Here is a 19,769-nt window from a genome sequence, read left to right as displayed (position 1 = left end):
AGCTCTGTTTTCATTTCATAATTCCACAGTATTCTGGACATCTTTTGCAATTTTTTTAAAGAACAATGAAGGCTGCAAAGAAGACAGTTGTAGGTGGGATCAGTGTATTAGCAGCGGACTACAGCAACACAACCAGGAGGACTTTGTTGGAGCGCTAGCCGCGCTAGCCGCCGACCTCACCTTGACTTCCTACGTCTCCGGGCTGCCAAACGCATCGGGTGTAGTCCTTCATCCTTCTGCCGATCGCTGGAACGCAGGTGAGCACGGGTGTTGATGAGCAAATGAGGGCTGGCTGGCGTAGGTGGAGAGCTAATGTTTTTAGCATAGCTCTGTGCAGTCCGGTTGCTAAGTTAGCTTCAATGGCGTCGTTAGCACAGCGTTGTTAACCTTCGCCAGCCTGGAAAGCATTAACCGTGTATTTACATGTACACGGTTTAATAGTATTGTTGATTTTCTATCTATCCTTCCAGTCAGGGGTTTATTTCTTTTGTTTCTATATGCAGTTAAAGCAAGATGCTATCACGTTAGCTCGTAGCTAAAGCATTTCGCCGATGTATTGTCGTGGAGATAAAAGGCACTGAATGTCCATTTCGCGTTCTCGACTCTCATTTTCAAGAGGATATAGTATCCGAGGTGGTTTAAAATACAAATCTGTGATCAACAATAGAAAAAGGAGAGTGTGGAATCCAATGAGCCAGCTTGTACCTAAGTTACGGTCAGAGCGAAAAAAGATATCATCATTGCCTCTCAAGTCATTCACTGTAACGTTCCTCATCTACGAATCTTTCATCCTCGCTCAAATTAATGGGGTAATCATCACTTTCTCTGCCCGAATCTCTCTCGCTCCATTGTAAACAACGGGGAATTGTGAGGAATCCTAGCTCCTGTGACGTCACGCTACTTCCGGTACAGGCAAGGCTTTTTTTTATCAGCGAGCAAAAGTTGCGAACTTTATCGTCGATTTTCTCTACTAAATCCTTTCAGCAAAAATATGGCCATATCGCGAAATGATCAAGTATGACACATAGAATGGATCTGCTATTCCCGTTTAAATAAATAAAAAAAATTTCAGTAGGCCTTTAATGGAACAAAAGCAATGCTCGACTCTCGGATTTTCATCAGAAGGCATTATCGCAAAAATGCATTATTTTACTGCACGCAGTATGAGAGATACGAGCCTCGTAATCTTAGCGGCCGCCTCGCTACAGCGCTTTATGGATTATGCAGGTTTTTAAATTTTGCCTGGCACACCAAAGGTCAGCTGACGCTTTAAATGTGCTCTCTTTTATATACGGCGCATTTTGGCCTGCAAAAATCTCTGGCTTGCCAAAGTGTAAATCACCTTTAAGGTGACTTTCCATACGTTTATGTACGTTATTCAGTTATTCATACCTGCACCTATGTCTGCCAACACTGATTTAATGAATTCATCCTGATTGCTGCGCTTCCCTCAACTTAAAAGGCTGGCCAGCAAGAGCCAACAAATACACACACACACTAAGGGTGTGAAAATATCATTATAACATAAAGCAGATGGGTGCTCAAAGGGCACAAGTGTGATTGGTTACCTCCAGTGGATATGAGTGACGAGCTGGCAACTATTTCACTCAGTTTGAATATGATGAGATTACCTGTGCCAAAACAGGATTTTACAGGAGTCTTCTAGGAAAAGTCAGGTTTTTATGCCCAGATACGGAATGCTGCAATAACTGTGGACTTGAGAAAATGGCAGAAAACAACGGATACTGTGGAAAAGGATGCTATTTTTTTGAGGGAGGGGGTCTGGTTGGTTCCCTCGCTGTTAATTTCTTCGGGAGGTTTTTAAGACCCCCTGGCGAGAAAAGGGTACCAAAATGTGATCGTTGAGGAAAAGTGGGATTTGAAGCCCTGGGGTGTGCATTTAAAAGGTTTACTGGACGTCCTTGTTAGATAATGGGGAGCCATCCTCCAAAAAAAATTCCCAACTTCCAACAAAAAGTTGGGTTTTTATGCCCGGTGCTGCCAGAAAAAAAGAGTCCCACTATTTAAACACAGAATGTTGCAGTAACTGTGGATTTGAAAAATGGCATAAAACAACAGACCTTCTGGAAAAGTCTGTTTTTTTTTTTTTTCAATCAATCAAACTTTGTTTATGGCACTTTTCATGCACAAAATAAATAATAGATGAAAATACACACATACAAACACGCGCACACACTGCCCTATTGACAATAACTAAACATGGCGTTGAGAATTGAGAAAAAACGCCACCTTTGGGCGTGCACACTGGATAATAATTAAAGTTAATGCCATCTAAAGAAGAAATAGTATGAAACATATTATAAAATACATGTAAAAATAAAATATAAATAATACCTTAATAAAACCATAACACTGAGAGAAAAACAGTAGTAATAATAGCAATAAATAGTATAGAAAATAACAATACATTTTTTTAAATATTATGAAAAACATAAAAGTTTAAGATGGGATCAATAAAAAGCTAGATTAAAAAGGTGAGCCTTTAACCTTTTAAAAAAAGAATAATAAAAAGATCAATAGTCTTTGCTGTCCTGAGGTTCTGCAACAGGCTGTTCCACAGTTGGGGCCCGTAGTGACCAGAGTCGTGTAGAGAGAGTATGGCCAACTCAGTTTCAGACAATCTCCTCAATGATTGGTCAAAAGGCACTCACGTACCTACAGAGCGCCATGACTTTAAGCTGATGCAATGTGTTTGTGGTGCTTCCTCGTTAGTTTTTCGAGTGTAAAGATGCCCTGTTGTGCAGCATGGTGACGCTCCACCTCCAAAAATTGTGGAAAGTTTTTACATCGCTTTCCCTGCAACCCTGAAAGAAGACAAGTATGGGAAGTGAAGTTTAGCAAACAACACTGGAGAGCCACCGATTACAGCGTCTTGGACGAGGTAAACACACGAAACGTTCGCATTTTGTTCAGGAAAGAAGGCACAGAAGCTGATACAATTAACAGAAGAAATTAATTAATTAAAGGGATGGTTTGACAAAAACAGACTATCTCTGAATCTCAGTAATACTAAAAGAATGCTATTTGGTAACAATGAAAGAAAAGGGTCAAACACAAATACAATTAGACAGAGTAGACATTGAAAGAATAAAAAAAACACATTTTAGGTGTAATAATCGATTATAAAATGAACCGGAAATCTCATTGAAATATGTACAACACAAAGTGGCAAGAAACACGTCAATAATGGAAAAGCAAAATATGTTCTGCACCAAAAATCGCTCCATATTCTCTACTGCTCGCCAGTGTTACCATATCTGAGTTATTGTGCAGAAATATGGGGAAATAAGTACAAAAGTACACATATTGACCGAGCATGTTACAGAAAGAAAGATCAGTTAGAATAATACTTAATGAGTGATGCATACAGTGATTATAAATACATTGGAGGCTGCCACCACAGTTTACATTTTTCACACACAAACTACAATTTCTCTGCGATTGTTGGTCCAAAGCTAATGAAGATTTGGGCGCAATGAAGATAAAAAGTAATTTTTTTGCTCGCAATGTGTAGTTTTCTACGTTTATTGCGCCGTCGGGTGCGTGTTAGAGTTTATTTCTGGTCACTAAACACTGCAGGAATGTAGCAGCAGAGTGCATCAAATACAGCTGCAAAATTACACTTTCATGAAAAAAAAGCATGTTTTATGGTAAATTAATGAGCTGGAGTATATTTATCAATAATATGGATTATTTTGGATTGTTTTGTCAGAAAAAAACTAACGTCAAAACGGCAGCAATTGCATACATCGAAGCACAGCCGCACACGTCTTACATATTCTGTCTTTGTACCGTATTTTTCGGAGTATAAGTCGCACCTGCCGAAAATGCATAATAAAGAAGGAAAAAAACATATATAAGTCTCACTGGAGTATAAGTCGCATTTTTTGGGGACATTTATTTGATAAAACCCAACACCAAGAATAGACATTTGAAAGGCAATTTAAAATAAATAAAGAATAGTGAACAACAGGCTGAATAAGTGTACGTTATATGACGCATAAATAACCAACTGAGAACGTGCCTGGCATGTTAACGTAACATATTATGGTAAGAGTCATTCAAATAACTATAACATATAGAACATGCTATACGTTTACCAAACAATCTGTCACTCCTAATCGCTAAATCCCATGAAATCTTGTACGTCTAGTCTCTTACGTGAATGAGCTAAATAATATTATTTGATATTTTACGGTAATGTGTTAATAATTTCACACATAAGTCGCTCCTGAGTATAAGTCGCACCCCCGCCAAACTATGAAAAAAACTGTGACTTATAGTCCGAAAAATACGGTACACGACTCTGATAGTGACGAAATGCCACCTCACTGTGAGTCTTTGTTCTAGTATTTGGTGAAGATAAAGGACCAGGGCCAGAGGACCTCAGGATCCGTGAGGGTTGAGATACGGTAAAAGCAGGTCAGATAGATAAAAATGCGCAAGGCCCATTAAAACATTTAAAAACTATTAATAGAACTTTAAAATCGACTCTGAAGCAGAGCCTATGTAGCGACTTTAAAACTGGTGTAATGTGCTCCTGCCTTCTGGTCCTCGTTAGCTCACTTGCAGCTCAGTTTTGAATAATTTTAGAGTTCTGATACTCTTTTGGGAAAACCAGAGAGCAAGGCATTACGATAGTTTAAACCACAGGAAATAGTAGCATCTTTGTGTTGGCGTGAGAGAGAAATGAGCGGACTCTTGGTTTTATTCTGATACATGTTCTGAAAAGTGATGTTTTAAGCTAGCAAGTTTGTCCAAAAATCAAACACCACTTCTCCAATGAATACATTTTTAAATGTGTGTGTGTTAAAATCTTACATACATGGTCACTTATCATACTTGATCAGAAAGTATTTTTGTGTTGTTCGGTTCTTTATTTATTATCTATTACCTGGTTTTAGGCTACGCTGGCTATTTGTTTTTATTTTTTTAAATATGTGTATTATGTAGTGATAATCTCATGGTGAAAGTGCAATTTCAAGGTTATGTGCATTTATAAAAAGAAAAAATAAAGGTCATCAGAAGAAAAAAATCCTTGTTTATTTGAAATATTTTCCTTAAAAAACATATTGAGGCTAGAAAGGTTACTTGGTTATTCGAACAAATTAATCGATTACAAAAATAATCGATAGCTGCAGCCCTAGACCTAAATAGTGGAACCTTTAAATAAAGCCCCACACTAATGGTTCTCTGGACCTCCTGGCTAGAAAATTGTATTTGTAATATTCATCTGAAAATGGAATATTATAATTTATAACATAAAGGCTGAAACATTTTAAGTTACAGCCTTATTCCAAAATGAAATGAATTCATTGTTCTCAATATTCCACATACAATACCCCATAATGACAATGTTAAGTTGTTTTTTTTAACGTTTGCAAAAAATCTCATGTACATAAGTATTTACAGCCTTTGCTCAATACTTTGTTGATGCACATTTGGCAGTGATTACAGCCTCAAGTCTTTTTTAATATGATGCCACAAGCTTGGCACACCTATCTTTGGGCAGTTTCGCCCATTCCTCTTTGCAGCACCTCTCAATCTCCATCAGGTTGGATGGGAAGTGTTGGTTTTCATCCAGGATGTCTCTGTACATTGTTGCATTCATCTTAGTCTAGTTAGAGAGGTGACAAAGAACCCGATGGTCACTCTGTCAGAGCTACAACATTCCTCGTGGAGAGAGGAGAACCTACAGAAAGACAATTATCTCTGCAGCAATCCACCAATCAGGCCTGTATGATAAAGTGTCAAGACGGAATCCATTTCTTAGTAAAAAAAAAAAGTTTGCCAAAATGCACCTGAAAGACTCTCAGACCATAAAAAAGGAAATTCTCTGGTCTGATGAGAAAAAGATTGAACTCTTTAGCGTGAATGCCAGGCATCATTCATAACCAGGCCAATACCATCCCTACAGTGAACCATGGTGGCAGCATCAGGCTGTGGGGTTGTTTTTCAGCGGCAGGAACTGTGATACTAGTCAGCATTAAGGGAAAGATGAATGCAGCAATTTACAGAAACATCTTGAATGAAAACCAATTCTTTCCATCCAACCTGATGGAGCTTGAGAGGTGCTGGAAAGAGGAATGGAAAAGAGAGAGGTATGCCAAGCTTGTGGCATCGTATTCAAAAAGATTTGAGGCTGTAATCACTGCCAAAGGTGCATCAACAAAGTATTGAGGAAAGACTGTGAATACTTGTGATTTTTTGGGGGGGATTTGTTTGTTTTGTTATAAATTACCAATTAAAACCAATTCACATTGTAATTTTGGGGTATTGTCTGTTAGAATATTTAGGACACAACATTAATTTATTGCATTTTGGAATAAAGCTGTAACATAAAATGTGGGAAAAGTAAAGCACTGTAAATACTTTTGGGATGCACTTTATAGGAGTAGAAAACTGGATTTTGTGCCATTCTGGGGTCCAGAGAGAAAATAAATATATATTTTTTGGAAAAGAAAGGGTCAAAAGGAGAAACCCTTTTGGGAAAAGTTTGCCATGGAAGGATTTTTAGAAAATAACCCTTTTTGAGCCCACCCGAGGCTCCTGCTTTGGGTTTGGAAAGTGCAGCACTAGAAACGTTGGTGACAGCTGTGAACCTGTACAAAAACAACACTTTTTGTGGGGTTGTGCCAAATCCCCTGCTTTTGGGTACAGCCAGGATTCTTCTCCAACCTGGAAAATACCATTTTCTACCACCTTTGGGTCCTGCTGTGTGTCTGGAAGGTTTCCTAACCCTCCTGGCGGCTGCGGCATCTGGAAAATGTTTTGCCAACTTAAAAAAAAGAATAAGGAATGGCTTATAATGAACCCCATGAAAAAGTAAGATTTTTTTCCATGACTCAATCAAGGCAAGGACTTTGGATCTTTCAGTCCAATTTTAGTTTGATTAGTCCGGGGGTAAGCAACCCGCGGCCCTAGAGCTGCAGTCTTTAGCACCGCCCTAGTGGCTCCCTGGACCTCTTTCCGAGATGTGTGAAAATGGAAAAAGATGAAGAAAAAAACTTTTTTTTTGGTTTAAATATATTTTCTGTAAGAGAACACACATGACAAAAACCTTCCTAATTGTTAGAAATCCCACTGTTATTATACATCCATCCATCCATCCATTTTCTACCGCTTGTCCCTTTTGGGGTCGCGGGGGGTGCTGGAGCCTATCTCAGCAGCATTCGGGCGGAAGGCGAGTACACCCTGGACAAGTCGCCACCTCATCGCAGGGCCAACACAGATAGACAGACAACATTCACACTCACATTCACACACTAGGGCCAATTTAGTGTTGCCAATCAACCTATCCCCAGGTGCATGTTTTTGGAGGTGGGAGGAAGCCGGAGAAGCCGGAGTACCCGGAGGGAACCCACGCAGTCACTCCAAATTCCACACAGAAAGATCCCGAGCCCGGGATTGAACTCAGGACTACTCAGGACCTTCGTATTGTGAGGCACATGCACTAACCCCTGTGCATATTATTATTATTATATTATACATTATACTAATTTCAGCGATCCTTTAACTCATCCTAGTTTGTTTACATGTACAACTTTGTCCGACGCTGCCACAGAAAGACGTGTTTTGTGCCACTCCGTCTTTGTCTCATTTTGTCCACCAAACTTTTTATGCTGTGCGTGAATGCACAAAGGTGAGCTTTGTTGATTTTATTGATTTGCTGGAGTGCTAATCAAGCATATTTAGTCAATCCATGACTGTAGGCTAATTGATGCTAACATGCTACTTAGGCTAGCTGTATGTACATATTGCATCATTATGCTTCATTTGTAGGTATATTTGAGCTCTTTTAATTTCCTTCACTTATATTCTCAGTGTATTTAATTTATATTTACATGTCTCATGACACATTATCTGTATGTAATGGCTGCATTTCTGACGGAATCCATTTCTTAGTTAAAAAAAAAAAATGCCGAAATGCACCTGAAAGGCTGTCAGACCATAAGAAACAAAATTCTCTGGTCTGATGAGACAAAGATTGAACTCTTTGGCGTGAATGCCAGGCATTATGTTTGGAGGAAACCAGGCATCATTCATCACCAGACCAACACCATCACTACAGTGACGCATGGTGGTGGCAGCATCATGCTGTGGGGATGGTTTTTAACGGCAGGAACTAATACTGGCTGCATTTCTGATAGTTGTTTGTGCGCCATGTTGTTCCAGACTTTTGATTGATTGATTTATTGATTGATTGAGACTTTTATTAGTAGGTTGCACAGTGAATTACATATTCCGTACAATTGACTACTAAATGGTAACACCCGAATACGTTTTTCAACCTGTTTAAGTCGGGGTCCACTTAAATTGATTCATGATACAGATATATACTATCAGATATATACTATCATCATAATACAGTCATCACACAAGATAATCATCAGGGTATATACATTGAATTATTTACAATCCGGGATGTGGAGGGGCGGGGGGTTAGGTTAGATTGTTATCATCACTTCAGTCATCAACAATTGCATCATCAGAGAAATGTACATTGAAACAGTGTAGGTCTGACTTGGTAGGATATGTACAGCAAGTAGTGGACATAGAGAGAGAGGGATCAGAAAGCATAAGAAAAAGTATCTACATTTGATTATTAACAATCCGGGGAGGGTGTTAGTTTAGGGTTGAAGTTGCCTGGAGGTGTACTTTTATTGCGGTTTTGAAGGAGGATAGAGATGCCCTTTCTTTTACACCTGTTGGGAGCGCATTCCACATTGATGTGGCATAGAAAAAGAATGATTTAAGACCTTTGTTAGATCGGAATCTGGGTTTAACGTGGTTAGTGGAGCTCCCCCTGGTGTTGTGGTTATGGCGGTCATTTACGTTAAGGAAGTAGTTTGACATGTACTTCGGTATCAGGGAAGTGTAGTGGATTTTATAGACTATGCAAACGTTACCCAGCTTGCAAAGATTGTAACAAATCCATTAGAAGAATACGGGCTGCCGTTTCCTTTAACTTGGACACACACATTTACACCTTTTGGCCATTCTGAGCCAGTAATTTCCAGAAGTTATCTCATCCTGTGAGAAGCCTCCATTTTACTACTGATTTCCAATGTTGCAAAAATGTGTAGAATAAAAATTTAAATACAACATTTCTATTAACGAAGATTTGCGGCAGCATTTGATAGTAGGCTAAAATAGTTAATATAGACACTTACATCATGTGTTGCCTTCATTATAACATTTGTCATCAACATCAAACTTTTATTGCAGACTCCGACGTCCAAGTAGACATACAGTACATAAAACAAACAACACACAGTATAGAAGATAGGGGTGTGGGAAAAAAATCTATTTGAATTCGAATCGCGATTCTCATGTTGAGCAATTCAGAATCAATTATCATTTTTAAAAAATCGATTATTTTTTATTTGTTTATTTTTTATTAATTTTGTTTTTATTTTTCATTTTTTTTTAATTAATCAATCCAACAAAACAATACACAGCAATACCATAACAATGCAATCCAATTCCAAAACCAACCCCGACCCAGCGACACTCAGAACTGCAATAAACCGAGCAATTGAGAGGAGACACAAACACGACACAGAACAAAACCAAAAGTAGTGAAACAAAAATGAATATTATCAACAACAGTATCAATATTAGTTACAATTTCAACATAGCAGTGATTAAAAATTCCTCATTGACATTATCATTAGACATTTATAAAAAAAAAAAAGAAAGAACAATAGTGTCACAGTGGCTTACACTTGCATCGCATCTCATAAGCTTGACAACACACTGTGTCCAATATTTTCACAAAGATAAAATAAGTCATATTTTTGGTTCATTTAATAGTTAAAACAAATTTACATTATTGCAATCAGTTGATAAAACATTGTCCTTTACAATTATAAAAGCTTTTTACAAAAATCTACTACTTCGCTTGCATGTCAGCAGACTGGGGTAGATCCTGCTGAAATCCTATGTATTGAATGAATAGAGAATTGTTTTGAATCGAGAAAAAATCGTTTTTGAATCGAGAATCGTGTTGAATTGAAAAAAAATAGATCGATTTTGAATCGAATCCTGACCCCAAGAATCGATATTGAATCGAATTGTGGGACACCCAAAGATTCACAGCCCTAATAGAGGACATTATCACATAATTGAAAAAACAGTGCTTGTGCATATTCAGTAAAAGGCATCTCATAAATAATTACAAGCAGCAATAAAAAAAATAAAAATATTTATATACTTTAAAAATGCGTCTACACATTCTATAAAAGGCACAGATACCAGTGTTTACATATATACGATTTGTACCTAACAGAACTACACCTAGGATTGGTTATCTGTACAATAAGATCATTCTCGGGCCCCTGCAGTCTATATATCAACTTAAATAAGGCTTTTAATTTTTTTTGTGGCTCCAGACAGAACTTGTTTGTTTTTTTTCCGTCCAATATGGCTCTTTCGACGTTTTTGGGTTCCCGACCCCTGGGTTAGTCCAAAGTCCACACACTTTGTTGCATCTGCCTCCGCCGACAGGGGGCAGTGTTGCAGCATGTGTGAGTCGCCGCTGCTGTTCTCCGGCAATAAAAAAAAGAAAAGAAGAGGCTCTGCCAAAAGGGACGAGTACTCGATCCAGCGTGCTGATCTGAGGTCAGATTTGGGGTTCCCACAGCGAGAGAAGCGGTCAGGATCTGCAACAGTCAGGGGGCCATAAAACCTTGCGCGCTGATATTACTTCCTGCCGTTTCAGCATGGAGACGTGCAGATGCATGGGGTGTCGAGTACACACTCTTATAGGAAACAGCCCTTTGGGGAAATGAGTGTGTGAGTAATTTAGGCAGTATCTCTCGTCCCAGGATTGCACTCTTCTGCTGCTTGCTAACAGATGAAATAAAAAACATCGCTCAAGGGCAAACGCATCATGGTCCTGAAGCAGCACACACACACACACACACACACCGCTATGTAAACACGATTAGGTGACAGAAGTGTTTATCTTCACTTATTCTACACTACCCATGTCACGTATGCCATACAAAAATCGATTGTATTGCGCAATACCCTGACATATCCGATACCAGGCCTAAGCCAGTTGGGGTTGTGTTCTCATTGATTTAAATGGAGCAAGATGTCGCAGACCTAGTCCAGGGAGGGTAAAATGGGGGGGGTATGTGGAATGAGCAAATGTGGAACAGTTTCTCCATGGGTGATAAAACATGGAGCACCTGGGCTGTACACACGCCGACAGTCTGCGGTGAAGGAAGCCCACTCTGCCTTTTTTTCTTCAAAATGCCCCCCTTTTTCCACTTATAGAATATACAGGGTGATTCAAAAAAAGAATACGGCAAAAATGATCACTCGGTATTTCAAAAATGAAAAACGATAGAAAACCGAGTTTGAGCGCATGTGTTGTACAAAACCCAAAACCAGTGAAGTTGGCACGTGTAAATCGTAAATTAAAAACAGAATAAAATGATTTGCAAATCCTTTTCGACCTATATTCAATTGAATGGACTGCGAAGACAAGATATTTAATGTTCGAACTGAGAAACCTGTTTTTTTTTTGTGCAAATATTAGCTCATTTGGAATTTGATGCCTGCAGCATTAATCAAAAAAGCTGGCATAAGTGGCAAAAAAGACTGAGAAAGTTGAGGAATGCTCATCAAACACTTATTTGGAACATCCCACAGGTGAACAGGCAAATTGGGAACAGGTGGGTGCCATGATTGGGTATAAAAGCAGCTTCCATGAAATGCTCAGTCATTCACAAACAAGGATGGGGCGAGGGTCACCACTTTGTCAACGAATGCGTGAGCAAATTGTCAAACAGTTTAAGAACAACATTTCTCAACCAGATATTGCAAAGAATTTAGGGATTTCACCATCTACGGTCCGTAATGTCATCAAAAGGTTCAGAGAATCTGGAGAAATCACTGCACGTAAGCAGCTAAGCCTGTGACGTTCGATCCCTCAGGCGGTACTGCATCAAAAAGCGACATCAGTGCAGTGTTTCCCACACATTCATTTATTTGTGGCGGCCTGCCACGAAAGAATTAAGGCCGCCACAAAAAAAAAAAAAACATTTTTTTTTATTTTTAAAATTTTATATTTTTTATTTATTTTTAAAAATTTTTTTTTTTTTTTGTGTCCTGTCCAGCTTCTCAGGCAAATCATATAGTTGATGTAGATGCCCATATCGGCTGTTCAGATTTACTTTACAAAAGAGAAGTGTAGGATCAAGATTTTTGGAGCTCTTTGTTTAGTGGATCAGATGTTTGATGAAGCTTTGTGTCTATCTACCACCACTACTGTTTTCTGTTTATTTGTTACTGACTGTGGCAGGACACCTCTGCCTCTGTTTCACTTTATGTTGCTGGTAAATAATATGGTTGAAGTAGTAGGCTAAAGTTAAATTATTTAGTATGCACTAATTAAAGGGGCAGAGCTTTAAGAGACATTTTAGCTTTTATATTTTTATAAGATATATTTTTTGTAAGAACCACAATTAATAAATATACTTCAGTGAATAACTTTTTGTTCAAATCTGTATATAAATATGTACATAAAGTGTTGTAATTATATTGTAAAATGGATGGATGGATGGACGTTTGAAACAAAACTGTTATTATTAATTAGTAAGTATACATTTTTTGAGCCTTTTTAGAGAAAATCATATCATTGTAGTAAATTATGCAAATTATTCGATGATGTCATGGTGACCACGCCCATAACCACGCCCCCACCGCCACAGGTATCTTGGCAGTTTATGGGAAACACTGGAGGTGTAAAGCAGGGGTCACCAACGCGGCGCCCGCGGGCACCAGGTCGCCCGTAAGGACCAGATGAGTCGCCCGCTGGCCTGTTCTAAAAATAGCTCAAATAGCAGCACTCTCGTCAGCTGATGCACGAGCGCGTAACTGCGGCTGCTTGGCAACCAGCCAAACCCCACTTAATAAAATTATATTTTATTTTAGAGCACATCCACATCCCTATTCACCTAGGCAACCCCAGGAAATGTATATAATTCGGCATTATCAGTTTACGTTCACGCGAAGGTATAACGCGGCGCGCTCCCGTCTCGTCTGCTGGTGCGCGAGCCCGGTAATTAGACAGCTGTGTCAAATAAAGGAGGACAAAAGACGCCAGCGCAGAGTGGAGAAAGGTTTGGTTCATTACAGATAACACAGAGTTGTGCCAAAAGTGTACTATAACCAAAAGCTGAACGGACAGCCGGTAAGATTGCACTTTATTTCTCTTTGTGGGTGTGGCGCACCTGTTGCGCTGGTGAGATGGGGGGTGGGGGGGGGGGGGGGGGGGGGGTGGTGTAAGGAAGTGTTGGAGCAGTTTGCTTCATCAGGAGGGTGAAGTCGCTCAACTTAAAGTGTTGGATTTAACTGTGTTGGATCATTGGCTGCTAGTGAGGGCATAGAAAAGGGGTATTTTTCTACCAGCAGACAGCGTTTAAGATTGAGTGTTTCACTGCTAAATTAATAATATATTTATATTGGATATGGATTTTAAATATGTATCTAAAATAGGTGGTTAATTGGTTAGGTATTTATGTATTTGCATATTGGGTTTTCTGCTGCATTTATCTATTGTGTTTCTGGTGTTAAATGTATTTTATGTGTATCTTGGTGCATTTATGTTGAGACAATTTATTTAAAATCTGAATTAACTGAAAGGGAAAATATTAATCCATTTTCTTGCACAAGTGTTTGATAGCCTGATTAATAATTGTAAATTATGGGATTGATAATTGATTGATTTTTTACAGCATGTTAATTAATCTTGTGGTGTTTTGTCCTTAAAGGTTTTTCACCTACTAAAGAAGCTAAAGGCTACTAAAGACAGCTAATGACAGCTAAAGAAACTAAAGTCTACTAACCCTGCTAAAGACTGCTAAAAAGACTAAAGAAGAAAAAAGAAGCTGTTTCTTCGTTGGAAAAACTTGCAAAATAAAGGAAAATAAAAGGAAAAAAGTAACTACGGTCTGGTCTTTTGAGTGAAATCCAGAAGCCACATTCAGCATTGGTACATCCCTTCAAGTGTGGGATAAGCACAGCGAAAAAAGCAAAAGACTTGACAGGCACTTACCAGTGAGCTGCCTCTATTTTTTAAATGTTATTTATTTACTAGCAAGCTGGTCTCGCTTTGCTCGACATTTTTAATTCTAAGAGAGACAAAACTCAAAAAAAATTTAAAAATCCAAGAAAATATTTTAAAGACTTGGTCTTCACTAACTGACAAAGAAACAGATAACAGATTTGGTGTCCAGTTCAAAGTGTGACATGATTTATTTAAAAATTTGAGAGTTGACTTTTGTATTTTACATGAGTTATTATTTGTACAAACATGGTGCAAAGTAATTCATGATTTGTTCAAAAATGTTAGTGGCTAGCTAGTTAAAATGGGATATTGTGATTTCACAAGACTGTCTTAAAAGTGATAATTTGAAAATGTTCAATTTGAAAAATGTGCACTTAGAGAAAATATAAAAATAAAGTGTTGCATATTGATATTTATCTGTTTCTATATATATTAATTGTGAGAAATCATTAAGATGATCAGTGTTTCCACAAAGATAAATATCATTAATTATCCATAATAACATAGAGTTAAAGGTAAATTGAGCAAATTGGCTATTTCTGGCAATTTATTTAAGCGTGTATCAAACTGGTAGCCCTTTGCATTAATCAGTACCCAAGAAGTAGCTCTTGGTTTCGAAAAGGTTGGTGACCTCTGGTGTAAAGGATATCACCACATGGGCTCAGGAACACTTCAGAAAACCACTGTCAGTAACTACAGTTTGTCGCTCCATCTGTAAGTGCAAGTTAAAACTCTACTATGCAAAACAAAAGCCATTTATCAACAACACCCAGAAACACAGCCGGCTTCGCTGGGCCGGAGCTCATCTAAGATGGACTGATACAAAGTGGAAAAGTGTTCTATGGTCTGATGAGTCCACATTTCAAATTGTTTTTGGAAAGTGTGGACGTTGTGTCCTCCGGACCAAAGAGGAAAAGAACCATCCAGACTGTTATAGGTGCCATGTTCAAAAGCCAGCATCTGTGATGGTATAGGGGTGTATTAGTGCCCAAAGCATGGGTAACTTACACATCTGTGAAGGCACCATTGATGCTGAAAGGTACATCCAGGTTTGGGAGCAACATATGTTGCCATCCAAGCAACGTCTTTTTAATGGCCACTCCTGCTTATTTCAGCAAGACAATGCCAAGCCATGTTTTGCACGTGTTACAACAGCGTGGCTTCGTAGTAAAAGAGTGCGGGTACTAGACTGGCCTGCCTGTAGTCCAGACCTGTCTCCCATTGAAAATGTGTGGAGCAATATGAAGCCTAAAATACCCCAACGGAGACCCCCGGACTGTTGAACAACTTAAGCTGTACATCAAGCAAGAATGGGAAAGAATTCCACCTGAAAAGCTTCAAAAATTGGTCTCCTCAGTTCCCAAACGTTTATTGAGTGTTGTTAAAAGGAAAGGCCATGTAACACAGTGGTAAAAATGCCCCTGTGCCAACTTATTTGCAATGTGTTGCTGCCATTAAATTCTAAGGTAATGATTATTTGCAAAAAAAAAAAATTAAGTTTCTCAGTTCGAACAATAAATATCTTGTCTTTGCAGTCTATTCAATTGAATATAAGTTGAAAAGGATTTGCAAATAATTGTATTCTGTTTTTATTTATGATTTACACAACGTGCCAACTTCACTGGTCTTGGGTTTTGTACATAACTCTTGAGTATTTATTTCATGCTTTAAAAATGCTCTATATGGTCACCACTGGCAGCACGGACAACATGGAGACGATAAGAAAATTCCTCCCAAAAAGATCACATTTCATGTCATGGAGGTCTTCCAGGACGCTTTCCTTTACACAAGCAGACAGTCTTCTTAAACCACAGGTGTCAAACTCAAGGCCCGGGGGCCAGATCTGGCCCCCCCACATCCTTTTATGTGGCCCGCGAAAGCCTGGAAAGAATATGCATCCTAAAGTACTTCATCTTTCTTACCAAACATATTCCTCCCTTCCATTTTCACATAAAAACTGCATGTCTTTTCAACTTGAAAATGATCTGACCCAAGCTAAAAACAGTATATTAAAACAGGGGTGTCCAAAGTGTGGCCTCCACCTCCAATTTTGTTGGACCGCAGCATATTTTTGCATGAAAAACAGTAAGAATGTAAAAAAAAAAAAAAACGTGTGATGTAATGAGAAAAAAGCTGACAATTTGATACAAATGACTCAGGAGTGTCCAAACTTTTTCCATACTGAAAAGTCAAAGTTTGTGGGGGCCATTTCAAATTTTTTTTATTTTGGTAATAAATAATAGAAACAGACTTTATATATAATTAAATACAAATGTTAGGGTTGGCTTTGTGTTATATGGCAAAGTGTATTATTAGTAGCAAAATGCATGCTTTTTCTCATTGTGTGAATGCTCCAAAGCATTCACACATTTGGTTTTCTACACCAAAATTCATCTATTTATTCAACTTCTTCAACTTTTTCTTCTTTTTCTTCTCCAGATTTTGGCGCGCTCTACCTTACACATTTCCCTCCCGATTCAAACCGTTCCAACTTCAAACTGTTCAGCTTATTCGAGAATCGCGGGCTTTCCCTCGACAAATTCCAAAACTTCTCAAATTTCCCAGAATTCCAGGTTTTCCGGGACATTTTTCCCATTGAAAATGAATTGGCCGTTTTTCAAAATTCCACCGTTTCCACATTTTTCAACCGATTCAAACCATTCCACCTTTGACAAATTCCACCAACCTGGAAATTCAAACTACCTTTTTTTCAAGTTAAAATTTTTCACAGGATTTTCCAGAATTCCTGATTTTCCAAAGCCCTATTTCCACCCTTTTTTCTGGCGACTACTCTTTCCACATTTTTCAACGTATTTCAACCGTTCCACCGTCAAAACATTCCTCTTAATTCAGACAAAAAACAAAGTTGTTTTTTGAACTGGAAAAATTCCCGGTTTTCCCGAAATTCCAGGAATTCTGTAATACCATTTCTCAATTCAACATGTTACTACTTCAACATTTAGACTTGGACTTAGACTTAGACTTCCTTTTTATTGTCATTCAAATTTGAACTTTACAGCACAGATAAGAACGAAATTTCGTTACATAAGCTCATGGTAGTGCAGGATAAAACAGCAATAAGGTGCATATATAAATAATATATAAATATATATATAAAATCTATATATATATATATATATATATATATATATATATATATATATATATATATATATATATATATATATATATATGTATATATATATGTCTTAATTAGATTATCCACAAAAAAAAAAAATAGTGCTCGATACCATGGTAGAGCGTAATATGTATGTGTGGGAAAAAATCAAAAGACTATTTCATCTCTACAGGCCTGTTTCATGAGGGTTTCCTCAATCGTCAGGCCTGACGATTGAGGAAACCCTCATGAAACAGGCCTGTAGAGATGAAATAGTCTTGTGATTTTTTTCCCACACACATATATATATATATATATATATATATATATATATATATATATATATATATATATATATATATATATATATATATATATATATATATATATATATATATATATATATATATGTATATATACATATATATATATATATATATATATATATATATATATATATATATATATATATATATATATATATATATATATATATATATATATATATATATATATATATATATATATGTATATATATATACATATATATATATATATATATATATATATGTATATATATATATATATATATAAATAAATAGATTACTGTACAGATAAATATATTGCACTTTTTCACATGCGTCCACGTTTATGGATGAATGTTATATTGTCTTTTTTATTCCAGTGAGTTAATCCATTTTGGGGGGAGTTGAGGGGATAATTTAATTATGATGCGTTCAAGAGTCTTACGGCCTGAGGGAAGAAGCTGTTACAGAACCTGGAGGTTCTGCTTCAGAGGCTGCGGAACCTCTTTCTCAACCGATTTGGAAAAAATTCCAACACCAACCATTTCAACTCATTTAGACCATACAAGTTTTTACCATTTTCCCCCAAAAATTACCGATTTTCCCGAAATTCCCAAATTTTTGGAAATTCCCATTGAAAACAATGGGACATTCTTTAAAGTTATACAACCCCCACATTTTTCATCTGATTCCAACCGTTCCAACTTCAAAATATTCAGCCTGTTTGGGAATTCCGTGCTCTACTTCAACAATTAATATAATTTACGTGTTTAACGAAAAACAGTCATTTATTAATGCATTTTAGGCAACACTGCGAACTTCCTGGAAACGGAGCCTCAGCAGCGCTGGCACATGCGCACATGCCTTGTTTGGCTTGAAGAAACATGGCGGAAAAAACTATAAAGACTTTGCTCCGGAGATTTCCCCTCGGAGTAAACAGAGCCAGAGCCTTAGTTTAACTTCATTTCCGTGGGGTCTCGGCATGTGTTTAAGAGCGTGCGTTTTAGAGACAGGTGTGGACAATATTGGAGACATGCCCATCTGTCCCACACGTATACAATGAAGGAGAAAACTATTTGATATTGCTTTTATTTTCTTAATACAGCGTCCATCAGCTGCTGTGACTGAGAGGTAATGACGTGAGGAAACATGCAGCAGGCGATGTGTCGGGAACGTTGCCACATTTTGTTTATAAAGTATTTAGTTTGTTTACTGGGATGCTCCCTCGTCCTTTATTTAACTGCAAACTTTATCAGTGTTCAAATAACATCAATACTAGCTAAATGTTTTGTTATTCCATCAAACTGAACGCAGGCTATGATTATTGTGTATTCGACTTGAGAGGTATCACTCCTGTTTATTTTTGTTGGCCAAACTGTTGTACTGAACCACATGGTGTTGTTGAAGAACAAATATTGTTTATTAGACTTTATATTCACCAGCCAAATTGCTTTGTGTTTTGTATTGATATCAAAAACTATACACCTTGTTTTTACCATGAACAAAAAAAACCCCAAAACAAATACTTGTCTTAAAGGCCTACTGAAACGCACTACTACCGACCACGCAGTCTGATAGTTTATATATCAATGATGAAATCTTAACATTATAACACATGCCAATACGGCCGGGTTAACTTATAAAGTGACATTTTAAATTTGCCGCTAAACTTCCGGTTCGAAACGCCTCTGAGGATGACGTATGCGCGTGACGTAGACCGGCGAACACGGGTATGCCTTCCACATTGAAGCCAATACGAAAAAGCTCTGTTTTCATTTCATAATTCCACAATATTCTGGACATCTGTGTTCGTGAATCTGTTGCAATCATGTTCATTGCATTATGGAGAAGGAAGCTGAGCAAGCAAAGAAGAAAGTTGTCGGTGCGAAATGGACGTATTTTTCGAACGTAGTCAGCAACAACAGTACACAGCCGGCGCTTCTTTGTTTACATTCCCGAAAGATGCAGTCAAGATGGAAGAACTCGGATAACAGAGACTCTAACCAGGAGGACTTTTGACACACAGACGCCTGTAGAGAACTGGGACAACACAGACTCTTACCAGGATTACTTTGATTTGGATGACAAAGACGCAGACGTGCTACTGTGAGTATGCAGCTTTGGCTTCTAAACATTTGATCGCTTGACCGTATGTGCGCAACTTTTTTTTGCGTATGTACGTAACTTTTTTAAAATATGTAAGCTTTATGAACCTTGGGTTAGGTGAACGGTCTTTTGGGCT

The 19,769-nt window shown here is 37.8% G+C and overlaps 1 protein-coding gene across 1 annotated transcript in view; it reads left to right on the top strand.

Moving 5' to 3' along the window:
- Nucleotides 1-213, top strand: part of plac8l1 (PLAC8 like 1) — a 9,119-nt gene extending 8,906 nt beyond the window's left edge. Inside the window, exon 5 of the mRNA XM_062046491.1 lies at nt 1-213. This exon is cut by the window's left edge and continues 432 nt beyond it. The gene's annotated coding sequence lies outside the window, so the exon portion shown is untranslated.
- The last annotated feature ends 19,556 nt before the right edge of the window (nt 214-19,769 follow it).

Source organism: Entelurus aequoreus, linkage group LG05, assembly GCF_033978785.1.
Source record: "Entelurus aequoreus isolate RoL-2023_Sb linkage group LG05, RoL_Eaeq_v1.1, whole genome shotgun sequence".
In the NCBI taxonomy this organism is placed as follows: Eukaryota; Metazoa; Chordata; class Actinopteri; order Syngnathiformes; family Syngnathidae; genus Entelurus; species Entelurus aequoreus.
Note: the sequence above shows the minus strand (reverse complement) of the source record. Positions and strands in the feature narration are given on the sequence as shown.